This window comes from Acipenser ruthenus, chromosome 13, assembly GCF_902713425.1.
Source record: "Acipenser ruthenus chromosome 13, fAciRut3.2 maternal haplotype, whole genome shotgun sequence".
NCBI classification, from domain to species: Eukaryota; Metazoa; Chordata; class Actinopteri; order Acipenseriformes; family Acipenseridae; genus Acipenser; species Acipenser ruthenus.
The window spans coordinates 37,922,116-37,929,446 of record NC_081201.1 but is presented as its reverse complement, the minus strand read 5'-3'; positions in this window follow the sequence as shown (position 1 = coordinate 37,929,446).

Sequence of the window (7,331 nt, the reverse complement as noted above, 5' to 3'; positions counted from 1 at the left end):
AATTCACTGGTCTCAATATATAACAATTTATTTGATGTGCAAGTCAGACAGTGAAATCAAAAGCAAGCACTGTACTACACTAGCCCTCCTCTTTTTTTTACTAGAATGTAACCCTACTATATGCAGTATTGGAGTTCAATACATTATATCTGGATTCTTCTCAACATGCCCTTGAACATTATGATAATAAAATTCAGAGACTGCATAAACTGCAAAGCCCTGCTTTTCATTCAGCAAGCATACTTTAGTTCTCAGTCCGTCAGGGGTCCTTTTTTAAATTAGTATTTCATTTGAAACCCTTCTATTGTCACATATTATAAAAGGTCAACAGCAGCGGCCTCTCTTGAAATCTAGTCCATTGAAGGTTATACAAAATGACACCTGAGTTTTAAGTGAGGTGTGAATTAAGTTCTACACAGCTAATTCCAAGTTATCTGCATGAGGCATGCTTCTCTCACCCTCTCACCAACAGCTATGCACACAGTTCCTCAATGCAAACAATGTCAGCCATTACATGCAGTACAGTGAAGACTTCACAATGTCACTGTGTCTGCAGAACTATTTTTACAGTTCATATCATTTGCCCAGGCACTTACAGGCAATTAAAGTTGAGTAAGATGCTAAATGACTATGTGTTTTCAAATCTGAATGTAAAGTTGTCAATCTGTGTGTCATCTCAAGTTTCTAGACAACTCAAAATCAATTGACCTTAAAATGACCTCAGCTTTTCAAAATTAATTCTTGACTGCACTGTAGGAAAGAAATGCTTTGTTACTCCTTTTTTTCGGTCATTAAAAATGCAAGAGCAAAGAAAAGTTAACTGTGGTGAAAATTGTTAGGAGAAGCAACAATCCCTTCTTAAGAGCAGCACTAAAGAATGGCAACACTTTGTATCGTTCTGAAACTTGTTGAAAGACCGGTGAAAGTGATGGGTTGAGAGATTGATCTGTATATGGTCACCACACGCTTTAGCTGTGTGAACAAAAGGCAAAAGGCTTTCCATCAGAGATCATTTCCAACCTGGCCTGTATCTTTTATTCCATGTTTCGACACAATATATTATTATTCCTTATAAATGACAGAGGCTGTAGTTTTGATAGCTAGATGTTTCTGTCTGTAGACCATTTTGACAGAACGCATGGAAACTATATATTTATTTCTAGATACATTTAAAACATTTTCAGAGGTCATGTTGTTCTTTCAGGTGATTTAGTAGATGTAAATACATTGGATTTCAACAGATAGGCAGATTGTACAGATATTTCAGTTGAAGGGCGAAAGAGAATTCTGTCTGAGACAGATACTAATAATAACTTCTACATTATCATGTGCCAACAGAGAAATAAGAGAAATGGCACCAGATACTTAACATGTTCATTGAAGGCAATTAGAATCAAGGGAGTTTGTGTATGTTTAATGTCTGTAAATACTTTGAAAGGAGTGACAACACAGCAACAGAGCCTCAGGCTGGGGCCTATAATTTAATCTAGAGGACTCACATCAGAAGCAATGACACAAATGATATATCTAACAAAGACCATCAATAATTTTCATACAGCTCCTAATAGAGGTATAAAACTGGACAGATAAGAAGTTTAGCTCAGAGCTGTTATAAATCAGCTCTTTTGAATGACCTATATAGAAAGTAGATGACAGGATTACATAAATTACGAATTTATGTTGAATTATAAAACACTATTGCTGTTATTCAAAGGATCAGATAGGTAAGTATGCCTTGAGTGCACATAACATATTAAATATGCCATTAAAAGACTTGTTTACCGTGCTTTGTAATGCAGATCAGACACGTTGCTCACAGACCAAGAGTTTTGAAATTAGGTCTTGAATCACTATCTATATCTGTTAACTGTGTGATAGAAGGGTTTCTTTTTCAATCATATTGTAATGCTTCACATTAACTCATTGAATTAAGTTTTTCTTTACATAGCATCTTGTGGCTGACTATTGTTTCATTTTTTCAGATATTTCAATTCTAAGATCATTCAGCATATGACCATAAATATGAAATACACATTATTTACAATGTAACACCCAGGTTATGTGGAAGTGAAATGTGACCCCTGTTTTCTGCCCAATTTGAAAATCCCAATTCTTATGCCGCCTCACTGCTGAAACCCACAACCTGTTTTCCCCCGTTTCCAGCTAAACCAGCGTCACTTCCTGTGGGTCCCCAGCCAAGATCAGGGGTGGGAGCTTGATTAGGGTGTGGTTTGATTATCTAGGACCAGTAGGTTCTGGTGTTAAAATTTCAAAACAGTTTAGCACGAATTTTCAAAACAATTTGCGCCCCTGATAACAACGTTTTAGAGCAAGGTACTGCGATGCAAATACTGTCTGGAAATTTTCCAGATACAAGAACAAAACAATTCCAGATTTAAATGTATGTGCTATGTGTGTTTTTTTTTTTGGATCATCTCAAGTGTATGACTTTTTTTTAATGATGTTTAATAACTGTGGAGGTAAGCATAAATTACACTTCAATTGCACATGCTGTCCTAAGCCGCCCCTGTTTTTTTTTTTTTTTTTTATTGCTTATTCATATGAAACCCAAAAAGCACATTTAAATTCACATGAACTAAACATTCATGATACATTACTAATAAAACACAAGCCTAATATCAATTTATACTTGCTATCAAATATTAATTGATGTATACGCCATATGAAATAAATATAATTTGGTAGGAAGTCAGCTGTTGATTCCATTTGTATAAATGGAACTTTAATTAAACTGTTACATTAGTTGAATTGTTTTGAGGTTAACTCTCCTGTTAAAAAACCCTGTGATGTACCAAACTCTTATCTGTCACATAAGCATGATGATTGAGGTGTTAACTATGGACTCGGCACTGCATTCTGCATTACTGTGTTGCTCTGTTTAAAAGGTGGCTAGCCAGTGAAACAAATTGAGCCGTACCAATGCAGTCATGTTGAAGAGTTTTTGCAGACCGTATTACTAATTCAGCTGAAAGGAACAGTCCTGTACCCTGATCCTCTGCAGGGATGGTAACAAGTTCTGTCTAAAGAGAAAGGAATGCAGGGCCAGCTGGCTTGTTCCACTGCAGTTCTCACAGCGAGCTTGCCAGCTGAAAATCTTTTAGCAAGACATCAATTAAATCTCTCCATCTATCAGTTTGTCTGTATAATTCATACAAACAGTGCCAAGAAAACCAATGGATTGTTTTTAACCTTACTTCTTTTTTCCTAAGGGCAGAAGAAACTGTGTCTTTTTTGGATTCATCTTTAAGATCAATATTTGTTTTATTAATGCATAAAAAACGAATCAAATGTAATGATATGACAATTCCAGTAGGGACTCTGAATAAATAAATATATACACATGTACCTATATGTATCTGGCTGTCTTTAAGATATACAGTCCAGGTAGAGGAGATAAATCATGAGTTTGTCTTTTTGAATTACTGCACATCTGCGGCACTTATTTTCCCAGAGAGGTATGTTTTTAGAATACTGCACAGCAATCTAAAAATAAAAATAGCAAATAGATGCCAGAGTATTCAACAAAATGCCAAGATACAAGATATGCATCAAGAAAGCACACACATTTGTAGCGTTAGATGTCAAAACTATAGTTGTTGTATTTTACTGCCACAGCCTGCTGTGAGTGTTATTTTAAATCCCATACAACACATCCAACAGAACTTCACCGCAGAACCCGAGACTCATCATGCGGTCAGTTCTCTGATCATAGGTATCATACATTTTCATAGCTCTGAGAAATTTAAAACATGTCATTTGGTTGCATGCCAGTTTTAACCACTGCCTTTAACCTTCTATGTTTCAAGTGTTGTTTGTTAGGAAACTTGAGATGAATAGCAGTTAGCATTAAGAAGAATTTAGAACTGTCAGCCTTGTTCTATTGGGCCCAAAAAGTCCTTAAATCGCTTGGCTTTGGTAATCAGTCTGTGTCTAAAGCTTCAGGGAGAAAAAGATAGATGCGTTCAATAAACACACTCTTAAAAAAAAAAAGCTGCAGTCAATGAATAAGACTGATAAATGGGAACAAGAATTTTCTGCAAATCTAGAGTTTCATTTGACAAACTTTATTTTACAAGGTTGCTTTTCTCTTTAAGATTATATTGAGAGAATTCGATACTAATTGTGGTTTTAGGTGAGTTAAAAGGTATTTCTTTATTGCTCCCAATCAGCTTTATATTGTTGCTGACAACACAACTTTCTTGAACATTAATCTCTTCTTGGAGATTGTGGCAGAGCAGGGCTCTGCCCTTAGAATTACTGGCAGGGATAGAGTTAAATTCTCCTCCCTGCCCAGGTTGATTGCTTCAGGTGGGAGCAATCCACCAATTAATTATTCAATTATTATTCAGCCACCTGGCATAAAAGGAGGCCTCAGCCTCCCAGTGGGGGAGTGTTCCAAGAAGGAGAAGAAGAAAGAGTGTTTTTGTGTGTGCTGTTTTTCTGTTTGTTTTTCTCTACCCAGTGAAGGCAACGCCCAGCCTGGAAGCCTTATTTTGTAAGTTTTGTTTTTGTGTTGTATTTGTTTTTGAAACCTTTTTTTTTTCAAAAAAACTCACAAAAAACAAAAAAGATACTGCCCTGAGCCTCCAGATGGCGTTATCCCACTTCTGAGCACCAACTGTGGCAAAGATGACAGAGGTTTGAGGCTCAGACAGTGAAAAGGGCAAAATAACGATCTTTATTAAACAAAAAATAATCAAATAAATAGGCACAAGGGCCAAAAAAAAAAGGTTTAAAAAACACAAACAATCAACACAAAAACAAAACTTACAAAATAAGGCTTCCAGGCTGGGCGTTGCCTTCACTGGTTAGAAAAAAACAAACAGAAAAACAGCACACACAAAAACACTACTACTACTACTACTACTACTACTACTACTACTACTACTACTACTACTACTACTACTACTTCTTCTTCTTCTTCTTCTTCTTCTTCTTCTTCTTCTTAGAACACTCCCCCACTGGGAGGCTGTGGCCTCCTTTTATGCCAGGTGGCTGAATAATAATTGAATAATTAATTGGTGGATTGCTCCCACCTGAAGCAATCAACCTGGGCAGGGAGGAGAATTTAACTCCATCCCTGCCAGTAATTCTAAGGGCAGAGCCCTGCTCTGCCACAGAGATCCACAATATAGCGACATATTATTGCCGTGAAAGTACTCCAAAATACAACATTTCTTACTCCTACTCAAAATATGTACTTTTACATCTTTTTCTTCTGTAATTTCTTTCTTTTTTAACTCTCTTTAGCAATTATGTATATACTAAAACAAAAAGGAACTAATTTAAGATTGTGTACAAGTACAGCAAATTAAATGTCTTAATTGAGAATTTAACCGTATGCTGTAGTCATACTGAATGTTAGTATATATGATATTAGCAGTCACGAAGAGCCCCCGCCTTGTCTACCATAGGTGGACGTAGTTCTGACGTCCTATACCTTCTGGGTGGATACACTTTAATTGGATGACGCCAACAATGACACACCACTACAAAAGTGTTTAAGAGGTGCTGCTTCAAGAAGATGATGGTAGTCTTCAAGTTTCCAGACTATCTTCAAGTCTCAAGACTACCCACACAAGCTTGTTCTTCAGGCCGTCTTCATCTTTGCCTTCAAGTATTCATCTTTGTCATCTTCATCTTTGTCTTCAAATCTAGTACATATCAAGCCAGCCTGCCTTCTTGAATCATGTGTGAAAACCAAAAGACATCTCTGCTGCAAGCAAACTGGAACCACAGAAGTTTTGCAGAACTTTAAAAACAGTAAGACAAGGTTGCAATAATCTTCTGTTACCCAACTGTACTGGGCTTGATCCTCAAAAGACATTGTTATCTGATGACCCGTCTATAATTCTGTAATATTGAACAGAATTGTGAATTTCAGATGTAAAGCTCTATGCATGTTAAACCATTGAATACCAGTGGGAGATCAGTTTGATCCTAGTTAATAAACGGATTACTGATTTTAATGCTATCCCTGCCAAATACACGTGTTCAATGTTGCCGGGGGTTGTTTGAATAATTGATCATCAATCAAGCCCCAGCCGCACGGTATCCAAAGGGAGCGAAGTCCTTTGTTAGGAAGAGGATAATTCAGTGATGGTGAATGCCCAGCCTGAACAGAGAGAGTTATTTTAAAGGATGTTTTTGATTTGATTTGTGTTTGTTCAAATCTTTTGTTTGTTCCTGTGTTATATTTGATTTGTTTCATTAATGTGTGCGTTCGATCTTGAAACAGCATCTTTCTGTCTCTAGGTCTGCTTCTTGCTGGTAACCAGCCTTGGCCACAACACTACCCTTTCACAGTTTCATAAATCAATCAGTTTATTCATAGCAGGGAACCCTTGTGTGGCATATAAGTGGATACATACCCTTGGTATATATAAAAATAGATTTTCCATTAAGCATATCACTAAAATAGTTCTGGCAGTCAGGAATAGTTCAGGTTTTCCTTGAGAAAGCTGCTATGTTGGAAGCATGCAAGAGATCATAATAATTTAAAAAATCTGCTTGTTCCATATTGCAAAGTTACATATTTGTGTTAGGAAAACAGGAGGTAAACTTGTAGGCAAGCATTCAGTACAGAAAGGGTTAATGTTCAAAAGCTCACTTGTATTTCACTGTAGTTTATGGCAGCTATTGAGTTGTCTCTTGAGAGCTGAAATCCCAGCTTCTAATGCTATGTGGGATCTGTATTTACCTTGCGAATGAGTTTTAGAGTGTGTACAAAGGCACTCTTCCATGATTAATACCACTATGTACACATGTGCTCCATGCTAACTTACCAAACAGGGGTTGCCAAGGATGTGTCTCCTAAATGGCATTCATGGATTATAAATCATTATATTAGCCTAGCAGAAATATTTTAATAAACCAGTAACATTTTCTAGAAGTCTTTATTAATGTATCTGCATATCGAACAGTTGTAGCTTATATTAGTCTTATTGCATATACCATTACTTTACATTTTTAAGTCATTTGAAACATAAACTTAATTTATTTGTTTTTCATAAAAATATCCATGTGTTTTATCTCCTAAATATAATTCAACTAATACAGAGAGATATGTTCCAAAAACACTAGATAATACATTAATTGTAAGGTCCTTTGAAAGAGTCATTTGGAACATTCTTGGACAGTGTTTACGATGTTTCATTGTCAAGGCAAATGCGATACATTGTATTGAAAAGAAGAAAAAAAATACTCAATATTCATGGCCGGTATGTAAAATGAATCACACAAAGGCTGAAATATTTCCTGGACTCACGTCTCCTGTTAACTTATGCATAATTGCCTAATTTAGAGAAGAA